Raw genomic sequence first — 21,376 nt, 5'->3', positions numbered from 1 at the left:
AAGAAACTTTCATGTGATTGTTTAGCATCCATTGATGGTTCTTGCATGAATCATTATTACTCTAGTGGTTACAAAATAGTCACTTTTTATTTCTATTATTCCTTCTGCAAGTCCTTTCTCTTAAGTGGGATTACATGAGCAGTAGCTAATATCTCATAAAGCAGGTGATATGTTCTTCATGCAGTTCAATGGGTTTTTTTTTTTTGTTAAGTGACTGCTAGGAAAATATGGTGGATGCAAAGAGATACATGATACTAACGCTTCGTAGGTTTGTTTTTACTCTGATGTGAGAGATGATACACACATTAGATAACAGTGTGAGGCATTATATAATTAAGTGGTAAATAAGTTACCCTGGGCTGTAAGATTTCATGAGAAGGATCAAATTGAAGTGAGCCATGATAAATTTGGGATATAAGTGAACTATGTGGAAGGCATTCCAGAGATTGCAGGTATAACGTGATCATATAGACATGTTTACTTAGGTGGTAACTAGAGTTTGATTGAGGTATATGATAATTTATGGGAATTAGTGGATTATGGTACTGCAAAAATGGTTTGGGAACCAACTGGAGAAAAACTTGAATGCCAAGTTAAGGGATTTGAACTTAACAGTGGAGGTTTATTGGATGTTTTTAAGTAGATAATAATGTGACATTTGAGGAAGATTAAAATGGATTTATATAATGTAGAATTGAGAGGTTGTTTGCTGGAAGCAGGAGAAAACCCGTGAAAATCTGAGTAAAGCATTAGGCTAGAAATGAATGGATAATGTCAAATTCTAAAGTAAGACTAGATGGTATTTGGTTATTGGGAGAATTATGGTGCCACTAATAGAAATATTGTGAAATAATAGTGGAAAACTGATTTGGAATGAGTGGAGGAAATGACAAATTTTGTTTTAGATTATATTGGAAATTTTTATAGTTGGCAAGCACCTTAGAAATTATTTTACATTTGAGGATAATTGTGAGATGATAATAAAATTCTCAAGTAAAAATATCATGCTTGGAGGGAGATACAGGTTTAGAGCTTGAGTAGGAGCTCAAAACTGAAGATCAAGATTTGGCATTTGGTAGCACATCTTGAGGAATAAGTGTTGGAAATCACAGAGAACAAAAATCCCAGAGCCAAGGAATGAGTCTTCAAGAGCAAACTGTGGTTAAATAAGTATGAGAAAATAAGACTAATATAAGGAGCTTGATATCAAACAAAAAAGGAAGAATAGAGTGGAAGAGTTTTGCTTTAAGCTCTTGAAGGGAGAGAAGATTAGAGCAACTGAGTGCTTGGATGTGGAGAGAGTTGGGAACAATGGGGAAGTAAAGGTAGGAGAGAGGGGCATGTTCTCATTTGCCAGAGTTTTATAGTGAATGGATCAAGATGTAATAAATATGCTAGCCTTGAGGCTGCATGAGGGGCTTCAAGTAAATTGGCTCAATGTTTGTAAAACTATAGTTCTTTAAATTCTAGGTCTTAGTTTATATAATTAAAATGAAGGAATTGGCAGTAATATCTTTGAGATTCTTTAGTTCTAAAACTTATGAATCTAATAATTAAGCCATACAGCTGAAAATGAGGGGAAGAGTCTTGGTCTAGCCCTTGTGGAGAATATAGGGAGGAATTGTCAAGTGAGGAAAAGGCTCAGTAGAAAATAGATCGAATGTGTGATCATCATTATTATCATCATCATCATATTATTTTAAGCAGTGCTTTGCAGCTTGGGCACAGAAACAGAAAAATCATCTGTAGTTAATGTGCTATGATTGAGAATTGGCTTATCCAAAAAGTGAGGAGAGAAGGCCAGAATGGGAGGTCAGTATTTAAATGATTAATTTTTGGACTCTCCACGTGGTTAGGTAGAAATTGAAGTCATGTGAACACATAATTCCATGGTAACTGTGGGAGCTTTAGCATTTTTCAGTTGTTTAAAGTGATCCTATATTAAGGTTAACTGTCATTTTAAAATACAGGCAGTTTCCCAATATATTCCAGAGAACATGTATTCAAGTTGATTGTGCTAAAGAAATTAAAAATATATTTGCTAAATTCTTTATTTCTTTTACACAGGTATTAATGATAGAGCACCAGCATCTGAAAATGTTCTTTAATATTTTTTTTTCACAAGCCCTCATTTGACTAGCTTAAACTGTCAATTTCTGACTAAGAAATGTACCAGTTTCAGCATAGCTAATTCTTTATTTCAATTGACTAACTTTTTGAAACTCTGTTAGTATCTGTGCTTACATTTTTGTGTTTTCCGTTTATCTTTTTTGATTTAACTGTAAATACTACTTTATGGAGACACCAAAAGAAGTCTGTTAACTGACAGGCAGGGTCATCATATAGTAATCCAAAATGTTTGTCTCCTGATATAGGAAATCTTACACTTGTTCTACCAGATGGGACTTTTAGAAATGCTTGCTTCCAAGTAAATGTGTGTAAGAGTAGTTCGCATGAAAATCAGTATCAGCAGTCTCATCATTGCACCTTCTGACTAGAAGATGAAGGAATGATTTAGGGTTCTGTGGTGTCAGTGTAACTATCTTCAGTCTTACCAAATATATCCCTTTGTGTGTTGAAAGCATTATTACATTATCTGTTCATCAGCTTTTTGTTCTCTATGCTTTTAGCAGTTAGCTGAACTGCCTAGTGTGTGTGTGTGTGTGTGTGTGTGTGTGTGTGTGTGTGTGTGGTTTTGTTTTTTTGTGTGTGTGTTTTTTTTTTTAAGCAAAACGAACCTTTGCCTAAAGGTTCTTTTGAAGTGAATTTGAACCTTTTAGTGTTTTAGTGGTACGGCCTAGATAGCCAGAACCTATCTTTTCATGTTGAAAAATGCAATGGAAATACAATTTTTACATGGAATCAGGGATGGTTTATTGTAGTTTATTGGTACCCTGATTTCAAGATGAGAAGAATGAACATTTTGAAGAACATTTTTGATAAAGCAGAATGGTTCAGACTACCAGAGGGCATATGAAGGGAGAACACTTCTTTGAGATGAAATGATCTGATTGACTTTGGAAATGAGTTCACAAAATTGAAGCAGGCATGGAAAAGCTAAATGCTCTTTCTTGGTAGTATTTTCTTTCTAACTCTAGCAGAATATTCCCTTTGAGGAAACTGAGACTCAAAGGAATTCAGTGAATTTCTGAAGACCACAAAGTGAAACTGAGGGTGTGATGTGGCCTTTGTGTCTCGCCATAAGAAAAATCTTGTCTTATTTTAGTAAATATGAAACCTTTTCAGAATTCACAGGGTTTATTTTCTTTAACTCTTTTCTAAATAAAATAGCTTTAAAAGCACGGTTATATTGGAGAAAAAATGTACTGCTACTTTTCAGTTTTAAGAATTTTTGAATTATAGATCATTTTGTCAAATCAAATGTGTTCTTGTAAGACTTAACACCGAATTCAACATTCAAAGGTATTTATTTGACTGGCTCTGACTTAGGTGTAGGAAATATATTGGTAAATAGAATGCATCTGATCCCTGCACTCATGGAACAGATAAACAAGTGTTTAGTTATAAAATATAATGGAGAAAACAGCATACAGAGTGTTAAAGAAAAATGATGAGGGCAACTACATAGGGCCAAGAAAAGGCTCGTGGAGGAAGTGGTGATGTTTAAACTGGGACTTGAAGAATGAAAAAGGTGCTCAGGAGACAAGTGGGTTGAAGAGCTTTCCAGGCAAAAGGAATGCCTATGAAAAATTTTTTCTTTCCTGTAAAGGACCAGATAGTAAATATTTTCAGTTTCGGAGCTATCTTTGTCAAGGCTCCTTGACTCTCCTGGTATAGCACAATGACAGCAATAGACCATATACTAGTATAATGAGTGGCAGGGCAGTAGTCTAAGAAAACTTTCTTTTAAAACAATAGCAGGCTATCATTTGCCCATTTCTGGACTAGAGAAAATGGGGGAGGGAGCCAGTTATGAATGGCAAATTAAGAATTGGTAGTGAGGCAGAATAGAGTTGGAGAAAAGAAACGTAAGTCAGATCATGGCAGGCCTTGAAGCCTGGGTATAAGAGCTTCATACTTAATTATATGTACAAGAGGAAGTCATGAAAGTATTTTAAGCAAGACAGTGACGTGATCTGATGTAGGTTCTTAAAACTTTAACTCTGGTTGCTATGAGAGCTCAAAGTTGGAAGTGAGGGGAACAGAGTAATAGCTTCAGGTGATAGTGGGGATAAAGAAAAGTTTTCCATTTTAAGAAAAAAATTTTTTTTTTTTTTTAAATATATTTTATTGATTTTTTTACAGAGAGGAAGGGAGAGAGATAGAGAGTTAGAAACATCGATGAGAGAGAATCATCGATCAGCTGCCTCCTGCACATCTCCTACTGGGGATGTGCCCGCAACCCAGGTACATGCCCTTGACCGGAATCGAACCTGGGACCTCTCAGTCCGCAGGCTGACGCTCTATCCACTGAGCCAAACCGGTTTCGGCAAGAAAAATTTCTGATGTAGAAATACTGTTGCCTGCGGATTGAGTATCCCAGATGATTTATAGTTTTCAAGCTCTTGGACAATTCAGTGATTTGGGGTAAAACAAAAAGATGCTTCATTTGGACAGATTACTTTTTTTTTGGAATATATTTTATTGATTTTTTACAGAGAGGAAGGGAGAGGATAGAGAGTTAGAAACATCGATGAGAGAGAAACATCAATCAGCTGCCTCCTGCACGCCCCCTACTGGGGATGTGCCCGCAACCAAGGTACATGCCCTTGACCGGAATCGAACCTGGGACCCTTGAGTCTGCAGGCCGACGCTCTATCCACTGAGCCAAACCGGTTAGGGCTGGACAGATTACTTTTAAGATGCCAAAGAAAGCAAATCTAGTTCTCTGAGAAGTTTGGGCTGGAAATGTAAATTTTGGAATTATGAGCATATAAATGATATGTAAAGCCCTGGAAGTGGATGAAATCACACAGAAAGAAGAAATGAGGGATGCAGGTAGAACTCTGATGAATTTAAACATTTCAGATAGTTTGAGGATTGTGGTGGAGACGGAAAAATGGCCAGAGTGTTTAATGTTACTTAAGATTCAGTGCTAACCTTAAATTATAAAATAATTTAATTTCAACATTTGTTGATTTGAGTTGTGGTTTTCTGTGTATGTGTGCTTTATGTTAAAAGATAGTTTTAAATTAAAAAAATAGGGATAGTCAGTTCTTTTACTTGGCAGGGTTAGGTAAGGATTGAATCATTTTTTAAAGTTTTCTACAGATTTATTGAAGTATAATTGACATCTAAAATTGTAAAATATTTGAAGTGCTTTGTTTTGGATGGATTGTCTCCTTTTAGAAGATTTCTATTTGAGGTTTATACTTGACAGTCTCTAAGCTCATAGTACATTAAACTAGAACTTGCTGTTTTTTCTTTTACTCACTGTTGAGCATTCCATGTTTAATAATCTATATATATATAAAAAGCCAGCAACCGAAAGGCTGGAACAACCGGTCACCATGACGCCCACTGTGGCCAGTGAACTGACAACCCGAGGCCCCTCCCCCCAGCTGGCCCCACCCCCAATTGGCCCGCCCCATCCCGATCAGGGGCAGGGCCGGCTGGCCAACCGCCTGTGGCCCCTGCCCCCAGCCAGCCTCACCCCCAATGGACCCCCACCACCCTGATTGACCTGCAGCCCCTCCCTCAGCCGTCTCCACCCCTGATTGGCCCTGCCCACACCAATCAGGGGTGGGGCTGGCTGGCCAACCTCCCACAGCCCCTCCCCCATTCCACTGACCCTGATTGGCCCCCTCACCCCATGTGGGGGCAGGGCCAGCCGGCCCACTGCCCACAGCCCCTCCCCATTGCCAGCTCTACCCCCAGTAAGGGGTGGGGACCACTGGCCAGTCACCTGTGGCCCCTCCCCCCAGCCTGCCCAGCCCTAATTGGGGTGGGCTGGCTGGCCAACCTCCCGTTGTCCCCTCCTCCTGACAGGCCTAGCGCCACCCGTGCATAAAGTCGTGCACTGGGCCTCTAGTAAATAATTTAGAAGCAGCTGCAGTAGAAAAGTACTGGATAACAAGTAGGAAGAGCTGGACTTAGGGCTAATTTTGTTACTAACAGTCTTGAACAAATTACTAGATTTTTCTGAAATTGGGGTTGGTTGTTTTAGCCTGAATGAGCCCTAAAATTAAATAATGAGTGCGTCTTGACAGTTTGGGGTTATTGAGACTTAAGAGGATCATAGTTTTTGCGGTTTACTGTTGTTTATTCCTGTGCCATAATATGTGTAGAATAAAAACATTTATATTCTTAATTGTTTCTTACAGTCAGGTATAAAATTTGTTTTAACATGTCAAGAATGCTTAACAGGTTTCTTAGATTTGCTTTATGCTTCATTTGTCATTCTCTTTCAAATTATTACTCTATAGTAATAGTAATAATTTAATAATATGGCAGCCTCACAAATGAGCTTATAAAAGTGAATTCTTATACTTTGAAGGTTTGTTTTCCTCTTAGAAAAGCAGCTGAACAAAAAAAAATGTTGATTTTTTAACTCAAGTAGAAATAGTTCTTTATTGCTAAAAAGAACATTATTTCAGTGGCTGTCAAGATCTTTCTATCCATATATCCTATTTTTCAAATAATATCTTACTTTAATTGGATGGAGAAGAAGGCAAAATAAGAGCTTCATCCTCCTCACTTTCCATTCATTCAGAAAACTGCCTGTTGAGGACCTACTCATGCCAGGCACTGTTCTTCTAAGTATTTGCAATGTATCAAAGATCCCTCCTCTTGCAGAACTTGTTTTGGACTTAGTACTTGAATCTGTGTCTTATAATCCTGCTCAATTCGAAGCTCTTAGGTAGGAAAATTGAAGCCTCGAGAGGGAATAGTTTCAATTTTTAAGTGACTTTTTGGATTTTGTTTTGTAAATTGAAGTCTTTATAGACTAACACCCTACTACTTACTATTTGTACACAGGCTCTCATTTGCTGAAAATGACGTTTCTATGTAAACTATTGTTTTAATATATTAATTTGTCTCCCCAGTTTTAGAGGGAAAATAAAAATAGCCAGAGTTTTGGAAATTATGTTTATTTGTAGGTAAATTGAGATGTTTATATGAGGGTACTCATTGCATATGGAAATTAAGTTGGTAATTTTATGATAGGCTCTAGACCAGTGATGGCGAACCTTTTGAGCTTGGCGTGTCAGCATTTTGAAAAACCCTAACTTAACTCTGGTGCCATGTCACATATAGAAATTTTTTGATATTTGCAACCATAGTAAAACAAAGACTTATATTTTTGATATTTATTTTATATATTTAAATACCATTTAACAAAGAAAAATCAACCAAAAAAATGAGTTTGCGTGTCACCTCTGACACGCGTGTCATAGGTTCGCCATCACTGCTCTAGACCAGACTCAGCTTCTATAATAAAGGTTTTTAGTGCTTTTCCTCTCTTTCTAGGTAAATGTGAATGAATGTAGAGAGATTTTTAATGGCATTTATGTGTAAAATGTTATAAATATAATGGTTGCAGTGAATTATGAAGAATGTTGATAAAAGCACTAGAAAATAAGATTTTTATTAGCAGATTCAGAGGCCCACAAATACTCTCTCCTGTTTTCAGTCACCAAAATATAATTAAGATATCATACTTGTCATCAGAAAGCTCCCGGTTTTAGTGAGGTAATCAGATTTGAAGGGAAATTGTTGTGCCGGAGGAATGAGGAGCAGGGTCGAAAGAAAAGGTCATGAGTTTTAAAGGATTGTTATACTCACCCCGTGAATAAACAAAGGCCAAAGATAGTCTGAGTAGGAAAAATGGCATGAGTAGCAAAGATATGTAGGTATGAGCCTTGGTCAGGTAGATCAGTGTAGACCAGCGATTTTCAACCAGTGTGCCACAAGAATTTTTAAAACATGCAGTACCTGACCTCTTTTCCCTTAGATTGTCAGATTAAAAAATAACAGCAGCCAACATAATAGCCATTCAGTATGAATGCCCTGTCTTGAACCATAAATACGTAGGTTATATAAGAGTTGTACCTTATTGGTCACGTCGCATAATAAGGTTGTATCTGATTGGTTAGTTATTGGTAGCAGAATCCTTATATACAAGTATTCCCCTGATTTTTTTTTTTTTAAGTCACTTTGGAGCACAAAGAGTAGGTAAATTTTTTTTCATGGCAAATCAAAATTATACCTTTTTTGGTCACATTGGTAAATATACATTTTTTGGTGTGCCACAGAATTTTAGGAATTAGTTTATGTGTACCATGAGATGAAAAAGGTTAAAAATTACTAGTGTAGATGAAATATAAAGTATTTCAAGTGCATTTGTCGGAAATAAGAATGAGAGTTACTTGGATAAAGTTTTGAAAACATTGTAGGGGGTTTGGCTTTTATTTTGTGGGTGGTAGCAGCCAGACTGGAGAAGATGGGAATAAAGGTTCAGTAGGAGTGTCGTTTTCAATGCTTTATTGTGACTTACCTTTCAATCTGCCATCTTCACTTCTCTTTTTTGCTCACTTAAAGTTGCCCAAAGAAACTGAGAACCCATCATATTGAATATTAGAGTTGCTTAAGGTGATGACAGGAGTCAAACAGAAGAAAGGAAGGTGTACTATGTGAGCTAGGTATACAGAAGCTTAATGAATAAGATATGGAAAAGTTACTTGAATATGTATAGGATATTCTCAAAAGAGAAAGAAATTATTGGGGAAAGGGTAGGGATATAGATTATTAGAGAGTTAGAAAGATAGCAATCTTGTGATATGAGGGACACAGGAAGTTGAGTAGCATTTATTTTGAAAGGATTAGTAGAGAAAAGATGCTTGAGGAGAGCCATGTTTAAACTGTTATTTAGCCAAGTTCACCTATGTTAAACTTCAATTCTTTCCGATTACCTTGTTGAATAGACTAAAAGACTTGAGGACAGGTACGTCTATCTTGTTTTCTGTTGTATTCTCTAGTGACATTCTTTTAATATTTATTAAATAAGTGAATGAACAAGCTAGGACCTGTTTCATTCATCTTTGTGTTTCCTGCTCCTTAATATAGTTGGCACTCAGTAATTGTCTGTTGAAATGAATCTTTAAGAATGTTTCTAGCCCTAACCGGTTTGGCTCAGTGGATAGAGCGTCGGCCTGCAGACTCAAGGGTCCCAGGTTCGATTCCGGTCAAGGGCATGTACCTTGGTTGTGGGCACATCCCCAGTAGGGGGCGTGCAAGAGGCAGCTGATTGATGTTTCTCTCTCATCGATGTTTCTGGCTCTTGATCCCTCTCCCTTCCTCTCTGTAAAAAAATCAATAAAATACATTTTTTTAAAAAAAGAATGTAACATTCAAATGGAAACCATCATGGTTTATATTCCTGAACTGTCCAGATGTGTTGTCTGGTGGCTACCTACCCAAATTAATTGCTGAATCTAACCATTGTTTAAGCAGAATGTGTTTCACCATTAAAAAGCACAGTATAATTTTGGGGCTGTATACCTCTGGTTTTTTGAGACTGGAGTTTTTCAGTCTGCTGGGCACCAGATCCTGTGATCTTGTAGAACTGTAGTTTTTTTTCCGTGGTACCCAAGAGAATAAAAAGACTAATTGCCATATTGCCTTACTTTGTATGTGTTTTACTACTTATTCTGTCAGTGTCCCCATTGTATCTCTTATTGTCTTGACCATTGGAAATAGAGTACTGCACAAATGATAACTTATATTGCTATTCTGTGGTATACTACTTTTTTCTTCTTGTTTCCCTTTTAAACCAGTAGGTAAAAAGCTTTCATTTTTTTAATGGCATTACCTTGTACTCATAGAAAAATCCTGATTTTTCTGAGGTTTGTTATTTTTTTTAAAGTTTAAGTATTCGAACTAAGAATGTATTTTTTAAAACAATACCAAATTTAGATGATTATTTGATTGAACATGTGGCAAATTTTCTTTATGAAGGTGTGTTGTCCTAATTCTCACTGTGTGCCCCTCCTTTGAAACTCCTGACTTCTCTATTGCTAGTCATTGTTTTCTGCTTTGTATTGAGGTCATATGAATGCTACTATTAGGCTCCTCTTTTCTCCCTTCCCCCATAGAGATTATAAAAGTTGCTGAATGAATTTTGTATCCCCCATAATGCCCCAAAGCATCCTGCTTTGTTTGTTGGAAGTAATCATTAAATATTTCAGTTAGTTTGGGGAAAGATTTTATGTAGTGCTTTGAATTAAGAGCTTCACTTTGGATACTTAAAACAAAGAGTGGGGAATATTGCCATGAGGATTGAATTTTTTTTTTTTTAAATTTGTGAAATGCTTAAACTGATATTACTAACTATACATACATTAGTAAATTACTTAGAGAAGAATCTTCCTACAGCATCAAGAAAAGAAGTTTTCCCTGCAGTGGCTAGTTTGTTTTGTTGATACTGTTATGATTCCTCGGATCAAGATTGCCACCTTTATTCTAATTGTTTAGAATAATCCTGTCAGTCTAGAAAAAAAATCAAGAGGGCATCAGGAATCACTTGTCATTGGTGAATTCTTAGAAAGTTAACTCAGCAGAAGCTTGTTTTGAAATACAGAAATTTTAAGGTATATATACTATGAGATAGCAACATCTATTCACCAAACTTACATTGAATATACAAATCGTAGGAGATTGGCTACGTTACAAGAATTCCTTCTAGTTTGGAGAAATATCTGTTGTATTGAAGAAAGGAAAGCAAGAATCAAGTGGCAATTGAGAGTTTAGAAAATACTATATAAAATACGTGAACATATGTATTTTATGTCACTTGTCTCTCAAATTTTAAGGCACTTATGAACTTTGTGTTAATCTTGTTAAAATGTCGGTTCTGATTGTGCATTTCTAACAACCTCCCAGATGATGATGATGATCTTGACCGTGATACTGGCTCTTAGGAACATGCTTTGAGTAACAAGATTCAAATACGTATATGAATATACTAGAGGCCTGGTGTATGAATTCGTGCACCAGTGGGGCCCCTGGGCCTTGCCTGCAGGATAGGGCCAAAACCAGCTCTCTGACATCCCCCGAGGGGTCCCAGATTGTGAGAGGGTGCAGGCCAGGCTGAGGGACCCCACTGGTGCATGATCGGGGCCGGGGAGAGACATGGGAGGTTGGCCAGCCGGGGCAGGACCGCGGGAGGGCTCCAGGGTTTGTCTGGCCTGTCTCGCCCAGTCCCGATCGGCCAGACCCCACCAGCAAGCTAACCTACTGGTTGGAGCATCTGCTCCCTGGTGATCAGTGCACATCATAGCTACTGGTCGACGGGTTGACTGCCCCCTGGTTGTTAGTGCACATCATAGCTAGCAGTTGAGTAGCCTTAGCATATCATTAGCATATTATACTTTGATTGGTTGAACGGCCGACTGGTTGACCAGACACTTAGCATATTAGGCTTTTATTATATAGGATTATGAATATGTAATACAAGAAATAATAGTAGAAAATGCTTGTATGGCATTTACTGTAGGCTAGGCACAGTTCTAAGCATTTTGTGTATGTTAACTCATTTTATCCGTACAACACCTCCTTGTTGTAGGTGTGGTGCTGCTATTGCTATTTTATAAAAACTGATACACAAAGTAATTAAGTTCTCAAGGGCACACATCTGCTGTTGGGTCTGTGATTTGAATCAGGCTGAGAGGCTTTTCAGCATCTGTACTTCTGTGCTGCCACTATTCACTGTGTATGGCTAATCTTTGAGATCAGGAATTCTTGGGGTAAGACAAAGAGCTGTAGAGCTCTTTTCAAACCATTTCTGTTGGATTAGGAAAATGTCTTTTATATTCCACTAGAGGCCCAATGCATGAAATTCTTGCACGGATGCTGTCCCTAGGCCTGGCCAGTGATCAAAATGTGAGCATCTGGTGTAGAAGGGCAGGTCCCAGCTGACCTCTGGGCCCTGGGCAGCACCTGGGCCCCGGGGTTCCCACGTGCCCCCCTCCATCTGAGTCATGACGCCCGAGTCCCCATGCTGAGATGCTGTGAGTGCTGCCATTGGCGCCACACGGAAGCCGGGCAGGCAGTGCACTCTCTCCCAACTGGCCTCACAGACTGGCTCCTGCGCGAACCCACGGGGAGGCCAGCTGGCCCCTATAGTCCCAGCGGCTGCGGCCCGGCTCAGCTGGAAGATGCACAGGTGAGGGGTGGGCTCCTCGCGGGCGCCTGGCACCTGAGCGCAGGGGCTTCATCAGCACGCAAGCCCTGGTGTCCCAGGGGAGGGTAGCAAGGGGAGTGAGAACGAGCTCAGTGGACACCCTACATTCTCACCGCACCTCCGACCCCATCACCCCTGCCCCCAGGTAGCCGGCAAGAGGTCGCAGTGTACAGTCGACACCTGTCATGTCCTGCGCCGCTTCCTGGTGGTCAGCGCATATCATAGCAAGCAGTCGAACTCCCAGTCGAGGGGATAATTTGCATATTAGGCTTTTATTATATAGGAGGATTACTTAGTTTCCATTGCAATTCACTTCTGTACTAAGCCACTTTTGATAGGTTTATATCACATTAGTAGGATGAAATGAAAAATTTTTGAGACCTGCAAGAATAATTCATTAATGGCATTTCTTGGAAAAATAGGATTTATGTAACTGGTAAAGTTTATAAAGTGACAAGCCCTAGATCACATATGTAGGACTCTGTAAAAATTCAAGTATTATAAGTGGGAACTTAAGTCCTTTTTAAAATTAGGGTAAATGTTGCATATTTATGTACATATTCACGTGAAACAAGCAATGTGTTTCAGAATTTAGACCCAGAAAGGTACATAACAGACATTCAGTGGCTCCCAGTTATTTTAAAAGAGTAGGAAACAAATCGGACTTTTAAAATCACACAAAACCAATAGAAATCATGTTTAATCAGAGGAAATGGATTCTGCCCTGCATTGATATTAAAGCATCTTAGTGGAGCTTGATGTGATGTTGATCTAATCAATAGGTAAGAGGAGCTACAGACCAGATAGTTTAAGTAATTAGTTAGTTGCCCTGGGCAGGTGCTTGCAAATACAAATTTGATTGTTTTAGCTTCTGGGTGAATGTTAATATACTACAGATTCCTAGGAGGTCATACCTGTTAAAATTATAGTATCTCTGTGATACTTTTTAATGCTCTTTGTATAAGTAGCATGTACTCCTGTTGTTCGTGCCCCATTTTATGTTTTTAATACATGATGTCTATATTTTTTACATGTATTTTAATTGCTTTCAGTGAGGAAGGGAGGGGGAGGGAGAGACAGAAACATCATCGATTGGCTGCCTCCGCCCATACTGGTGATCCAGCCCACAACCCAGTCACAACCCTGACTGGGAATCAACCAGTCAACCATTACCTTCTGGTTCATAGGTCTATCCTCAACCACTAAGCCATGCTGGCTGGGCCATAGTATTTATTTTAATGCAAAATAATGCTAGTCCTAGCCGGTTTAGCTCAGTGATGGCGAACCTATGACACGCATGTCACAGGTGACACGCGAACTCATTGTTTTGGTTGATTTTTCTTTGTTAAATGGCATTTAAATATATAAAATAAATATCAAAAATATAAGTCTTTGTTTTACTATGGTTGCAAATATCAAAAAATTTCTATATGTGATATGGCACCAGAGTTAAGTTAGGGTTTTTCAAAATGCTCACACGCCGAGCTCAAAAGGTTCGCCATCACTGGCATAGAGCATGGGTCTGTGGACCCAGGGGTCCCAGGTTCGATTCCAGTGAAGGGCATGAGCCTCTGTTGCAGGCTTATCCCCAACCCCGGCCCTGGTCAGTACATGTGCAGGAGGCAACCAATTGATGTGTTTCTCACACATCGATGATTCTCTGTCTTTCCCTCTCTTCCATCCTCTCTAAAAATCAATGAAAAAATATCCTCAGGTGAGGATTAAGAAAACAAACAAATACAACAACAAAATAATGCTACATACGAATTTCTGTACTTCTGAGATTTAATTAATATTTGAATTAAATATTGTCTTGAGTTTTGAGACTTAGAGAAGAAAGTTCTTTCAGTAATCTCTACCATCATTAATTATATGGCTCAGTTTTAATTTTAGTGAACTTTAGAACTAAAATCTTTATAATTAGTTTTAGCTGATGAATTTTTTTGTTACCTAGACATTCTATGAGATTGGCTACCTAGGATTTTGCCTTAGACATTGAAATATAGAGAGTGAAAAGTTTAAAGTAATGGTTAAAAAATAATTTTGCATGTGTTATGTCAGAGGGTGGGGGTACTGTGCAGATTATTAATGTTCTTCAGCTCTCCATAGCCAAGAGCTGCTGGCCCAGGGTCAGCCTCCTTATCAATCCATGAAGATACTTGGATGTGAAAACTCAAGGGCAAGTTGATGCCTGCTGGCCTTTCCTATCATCCTCCTTTTCATCCTCCTCTTCCCTTGGCCAATAATTTGACTTGAAAATGTGTTTTTTGTAACTTGGGCATTAATTTATCAGTGAACATGTTTTATTACAACATCAAAAAAAATAAAGGTTTTCTTTTGACTTAGTAATTCCACTTTAATGTTTGTTAAGGATGTAAAAAAAAAAAAGGAAAAACTATATTCACAGTAATGAAGAATGTAATATACCAATTTTGAATTATTACATAGTCATTCATAAAAACAATTCAGAATTCTTTCATTGTCATTCAAGTTGCTTTTATGAGTAAAGATTGTTATTTGTTTATGGTATAGTAATAAAATAGGACCCAACTTGGGAATCATAATTGCAAGTTTAAAAAAATCAGTATACAATAAAATTAGCCTTTTATTTTTATGAATTTTATCCAATGTGTAGAATAATGGAACACCTATCACAATCAATATAGAACATTCCCTCACACCAGAAAACTCCATGTTTTCCCTTTATAGTCACACCTTTCTTCAACCCCTGGTACTTGGCAGCCACTGATCTATTCTCTGTCATTATAATTTTGTTTTCTCATATAGTTTGTAACCTCTTGAGACTAATTTTTCATTCAGCATAATTATTTTGAGATAGAGCCAAGATATTTTATGTATCAATAGTTCTTTTTTTTCTGAGTAATATTTTATTGTATGAATGTGCCATAGTGTACTTATCCACTTACCTACTTGTTGAAAAGCATTTGTATTGTGAACAGAGTTTTGTGATTTTTGAATAGTGCTGCTTGGAATGTTCAAATACAGGTGTTTGTGTGAATATAAGTTTTCATTTATCTAGGATAAATACCTAGGAATGGGCTTGCTGGGTCATATGGTAAGCAATTTAACCTCATAAAATACTGCCAAACTCTTTTCCATTGGGGCTGTACCATTTTGCGTTCCCTTCTTTGGTAATGTATGAAAGTTCTAGTTACTGGGAATCTTCCTCAGCACTTGGCATTGTCAGGGTATTTTGTGTTAGCCATTCTAATGGGTGTGTGGTGGCATTTCATTATGTTTTATTTTTTTAACTCTCACCCAAGGATACGTTTTTTAAATTGATTTTTAGAGAGAGTGGAAAGAAGGGAGGGAGGGAGAGAGATAGAAACATCTATGTGAGCGAAACATCTATGGTTGCCTCACGTACATGCCTGGACCAATCAGGAATTGAACACCTAACCTTTTTTTGTACTGGATAACAATGCTCCAACCAAGTGAGCCACCAGAACAGGGCTCATTATGGTTTTAATTTCCTTAATGGTTAATGTTGTTGAGTATCTTTTCCTGTGCAAAATTGCCTTTATATATCTTTGGTGAAGTGTCTTTTCAATTATTTTGCCCATTTTTTAATTGTTTGGGTTTTTACTTATAAGGTTTTTTAAAATATATGTATTCTGGATACAAGTCATTTGCTATTTTCTCCCAGTCTAGAGCTTATCTTTTTATTGTTTTAACTGTATCTGCAGAACAAGCATTAATTTTGATGGAACACAGTTATTTATTTTATAGATCATGCTTTTGGTGTTATGTAGGAAGTTGCTCTAAATTTCAGATAACATTTTTTTCTTGTGTTTCTTTCTAATAGACCTTTTTCTTTGAATTATTATGGTGCTTTGGAAATGATATGCTATAACTAGAGGTTTCCTAAAGCAGAGGTTAATGTTGAATGTTGATTGATGGCTTTAAAAAATCAGGACTCAGAATTACATCAATATTATTATCCTATCTAATAAAAGAGAAACATGGTAATTAGCGTGCAACCGCTACCCTTCCCATTGTCTAATCAGGGAGTTATGCAAATTAACTGCCAGCCAAGATGGTGGCCGGCAGCCAGGCAGCTGGAAGCAAACATGAGGCTTGCTTGCTTCAGTGATGGAGGACTCCAACATTCCCCACCTGCCTTGCCGGCCTCTGAGCTTGCAGTTTGAAACATTGTAACAAATATAGAAGCTAAACAAAACTCCAGAAACCCGCTTTCAGCCCGCCAGGATCTCAGAGCTGGAGTTATACATTGTTTCAATTATAGAACCCAAACAAACCAGATAACCTGCTTTCAGCAGCAGAGGCCTCAGAGCTGGAGCCAGAGCTAAAGCTGGCCCAGAATAAAAAAGAAAAAGAAAAAAAGGAGCAGTTGGGAGCTTCAGTCACCCGCCAGCCTGAAAACAGCCCTCAGCCCCTCACCAAGGCTGGCCAGGCACCCCAGTGGGGACCCCCACCCTGATCCAGGACACCCTTCAGGGCAAACCAGCCAGCCCCACCCATGCACCAGTTTTCTATCCTATATAGTAAAAGGGTAATATGCCTCCCAGCACCGGGATCAGTGTGACAGGGGGCAGCGCCCAAACCCCCTGATCGCCCTACGGCTCTGTGTGTGACGGGGTGGGGCCACAACCTCCCTATCTGCCCTGCTCTGTTCGTGACAGGGGAAGGCGTCCCAACCTCCTGATCAGTCCTGCTCTGTGCCTGATACGGGGGAGCTCCCCAACCCCCTGATCGCCTTGTAGCTCTGTGTGTGACAGGCTGCGGCGCCCCAACCCCCTGCCCCTACGGGCCCTGCTCTGTGTGTGACAGGGTGCGGCGCCCGCGCGCCCCCCCCCCCCCACCCCGGGCCCTGCTCTGTGTGTGACAGGGTAGAGCCATAACCTCCCCATCGGCCCTGCCCTGAGTGTGAGAGTGGCGGCGCCCCAACCCCCCCACCCCACGGGCCCTGCTCTGTGTGTGATGGGGTAGAGCCATAACCTCCCCATCAGCCCTGCACTGAGTATGACAGTGGGCGGTGCCCCAACTCCCCTATCGGCCCTACTCTGTGAGTGACAGGGGGGAGCTCCTCAACCCCCTGATGGGCCCTGCTCTGTGCGTGACAGGGGGTGGCGCCACAACCTCCCTATCGACCCTGCCTTGAGTGTGACGGGGCAGTGCCCCAACCCCCCAATCAGCCCTACCCTGAGTGTGACTGTGGGTGGCATCGCAACCTCCCAATCCGCCCTGCTCTGTGCATGACAGGAGGCGGCGCCCCAACTCCCCAATCGGCCCTGCTCTGAGCCCGACCAGGGGCTGCACCTAGGGATTGGGTCTGCCCTCTGCCACCCGGGAGCAGGCCTAAGCCAGCAGGGCGTTATCTCCTGAGGGGTCCCAGACTGCGAGAGGGCACAGGCCGGGCTGAGGGACCCCCTCTTCCCCCTCCCCGAGTGCACAAGTTTTTGTGCACCGGGCCTCTAGTTCTAACTATATAAAAATATGTTCATGTTGAAGAAATTCTGCAAAGGAATGGAACAGAAATGGCTGGTGTGGTTTTTTTAAAGTCAGTGGTTTGCAAATCCTGACTGTTATGAGTAGCTTTTTTTTTTTTTAATTGACTTTATTTTGTAGAGCAGTTTTAGAGACACAGCAAAATTGAGCAGAAGGTTCAGAGATTTTTCATGTACTTCCTGCCTCCACACACGCATATAGCCTCTCCTACTTTCTGCATCTCACCCCGGAGTAGTATATTTGTTACAGTGGGTGAACCTACATTGACATATTATTGTCACCCAGTTTATAGTTTACATTGGGGATTACTCTTGGTGTACATTGTCTAGGTTTTAACAAATGAATAATGAAATTTATTCTCTGTTATAGTACCAAACAGAATAGCCTCACTGCCTTTTTATCTTTCCCTCCACCCTAACCCTCGTAACAGGTGATTTTACAGTCTTCTTAGTTTTACCTTTTCCAGAATGTCATATAGTAGTTGGAATCATACAGTATGTAGTCTTTTTAGATTGTCTTCTTTCATAATGTTCCTTCATGTCTTTTCATTGCTTGATAGCTCATTTCTTTTTAGTGCTAAATAATATTCTGTCTGGATGTATCTATTCATCTACTGGAGGATATCTTGTCCAAGTTTTGGCAATTATGAATAAAGTTGCTATAAACATCTGTGTGTGGGGTTTTGTGTGGATATAAGTTGTCAACTCCTTTGGTATTTATACCAAGGAGTATAATTGCTGGATCATTATAGTAAAAATATGCCATTTTGCATTTCCCCCAGCAGTGAATGAGAATGCCTGTTAGTGTACATCCTCACCAGCTTTGGTGTTGTCACTGTTTGGGATTTTGGCCATCTTAATTGATATGTAGTGGTATCCCAATATTGTTTTTATTTGCATTTCCTTAATGATCAGATATCACAGATCTTTTCATATGCTTATTTGTCATCTGTATTTTTTGGTGAAGTGTCAGGTCTTTTGTCAATTTTTTAAATTGGGTCATTTGTTTTCTATTGTTGAGTTTTATGAATTCTTTGTATATAGTAAGTCTTCACTTAACATCGTCAATAGGTTCTGTGACTTTAAGTGAAATGACATAAAATGAAGCCAATTGTACCAGAGGCTAAGAACACAAGGTTGAACAGTCCTTTATCAGATGTCTTTTGCAAATATTTTCTCCCAGTCTGTTTTGTCTTCTCAATCTCTTTATCAAAATCTATTGCTATTCAGATGATTCTAAATATTCACCAGGTTTGTGATCTGTTTTGAACTATTATCTGTGCATTGCTTTATCCTTTCAAAGCTAAGTACCATGCGTAGCCAGTTTTCAATGGCTCATTTTATCCTGTCACAGCTGACCCTATACTTTTATCACCTTTCCATGGCTTTGTTACTTGTTCTTGCTTGTCTCACCCTTCAAATTCCAACTCTTCAACTGAGTAACCTTCTTAGAGGTCTTCTTAAGTAATACTACCGGTTATATTTGTCAGCAGGCCCTTTTGATCCTAGGATCACCTCTATAGCAGGGTTCCTTCCCATTTGCCTTTTCTGGTGCAGAAATTAATGGTTGTGTTGAGTGTGAGACTAACACTGTTACACACACATACACAGCCCCCACTTTCTCTTTTTCAAAATGTCTGTATTGTTACATTAATACTTTGTAAAATGAGGCTTTTTCCATTTAGTGTATATTTTTCATTTATATGCCATCTTTTCATTTAAAAAGCCTGTTTTAATTTTCATAAAGGTTGTATTTTCATCTGATTGCTACCACTTTATGATACATATTTGAAAAAATATCCATTCACTTTTGATGTATCAGAGTAGAAAGATATTTTTGGGGGTAGTATTAAATAATTTTTTGCTTATAGAGTGATTTGAATAATTAAGAGATGATTACAAGTATATGTATGACATTTACTTTGTCTTAGGTATGTGAGTATATGCATAGTCATTCAAAAATAAATTTAACAAAATTAGCTCTTAATAGCTTTTTTTGCTAAGTAATATGCACTTATTGATTTGTGAGGATAATTTTTGAAGTGTAATGCAAATAAAGTTTTATTTATGACACATTGTGCTAGTTGATCATATTATTGTTGAAAGTCGGGTATAAGTATAAATATTTTATAGATACTTGTTGATTTTATTTTAAAGAGTATTAGTGATTTTGAAAAACATGGTTTATTTTAGAACTGTTTAATTGGTCACTTTTGCATTCATCTAAACACATTTTTATATGAATGAAATATACCAAGAACATTTTTGTGTCCCCAAATCAGGGTGACTTTAATGTAAGTAACACATAACTTGATTTTTATAACAAAGTGGTATACAGAGTTTACTTAAGTCCTTAAGAATAATTAATTGTTAGATATTCTTGGTGTTTGGAATATACCATTTTATTTTTGTTACATTGTGCAATTTCTCTAGTATTTTCAGGATTTTAATTTAATTGACACTCAGAATTTAGTGTTTCAGTGAAAGAATATGAAGTGTGGCGAAGAATTTGTATATAGCTACATTTTCAACTTGCTGTGTTGATGGTTTTTTTTTTTAGTCTTAGCTACCTTGGAAATTTGTATCTGACAATTGGTAGACTTAGTAAGTTGAAATAAATGATTTATTTTATCTACTTTGCATAATAGTATTTGTTAAACACAGTGCTTTCAACTAACCGACATGGATATTTATCACTTTTGATACAGTCAGCATATTTATGGAATAATTTCTGGGTGATTTTGAAGTCCAAAAGCTTCAAAATGCATCTTATGTACAAGACAAAATACAGTTGTGAACAAAAGATTAAATATATAATAAAATTCTAAGTTATGTAGTATAAGCTAATGGTTTTTATACTACATGTTTAGTAGACTATAGACTAGACATATTGTCCCATCACTAATATCTCTTGAATACCTCTTTTCCTCTATTATATAAGAAAAAATAAATTAGATAGTTTTTTCCTATTTGAACTTATTCTCCTGTGTGTTGGGATTAGTGCGTTATGTGTATTTTCTTTGAATGTTTGGTACTTCCAATCACTTGTTTATACTAGTTATAATACTCAATGACCTTTTTAATTTCTTTTGTTTAGAACTTAGGTTCATAGATATCTATATATTTTAATACATGTATTATATTTGTTTCTCAAAAAACACCATGACTTCAGATTCTCCCAACCTCAAAAATTGTTTACTACTGTAGATTGTCTATAGTAAAGGATGTTTGGAGATAAAGCTATCTGTTAGGTTGGAGTATTGACAGTTGAGCAAGACCATGGAGGATTAGTTGGATTTGAATAACTGGAGAGTTTGGTAGTATAGTACAACAAAAGAGTTATAGGAATCTAGAAGACAAGCACACTTCTTCATGATAAAGCTAGAACCAGAATCTAGATTCTGTTTCCTAGTTAAATACTCTTTCCATTAGACTGATAGCATAGCAGGAAGTAGTAGTGGTCAGTAACCTCTTATTGGAGAAGGTGGCAGTATGCTTGTGGTTATGTGAAGGAAGTCTTGAAATCTGCGTAGTATTATCAGGATTGCATTAGGAAAACATTTCAGACTCAGGGAACTTACGTGCAAAGGCAGATAGATACACTGAAAGAGCTTACCATGTTGGAAGTGGATCATGATATTGGTGGGTGGGGATAAAATAAAATATCTTACATATGCCAGGCACAATTGTAGGTGTAGGAGATATACATGGAAAAGACAGAATCCCTGATTCTATGGAGCTTACA

At 38.3% G+C, this 21,376-nt stretch overlaps 1 protein-coding gene across 13 annotated transcripts in view; it reads left to right on the top strand.

The window, feature by feature from the left end:
- Positions 1-21,376, top strand: part of CUL3 (cullin 3) — a 101,358-nt gene that overhangs the window by 22,943 nt on the left and 57,039 nt on the right. The window lies entirely within an intron of this gene.

The sequence above is a fragment of the Myotis myotis genome, unplaced genomic scaffold (assembly GCF_014108235.1).
Source record: "Myotis myotis isolate mMyoMyo1 unplaced genomic scaffold, mMyoMyo1.p scaffold_m19_p_8, whole genome shotgun sequence".
In the NCBI taxonomy this organism is placed as follows: Eukaryota; Metazoa; Chordata; class Mammalia; order Chiroptera; family Vespertilionidae; genus Myotis; species Myotis myotis.
Note: the sequence above shows the minus strand (reverse complement) of the source record. Positions and strands in the feature narration are given on the sequence as shown.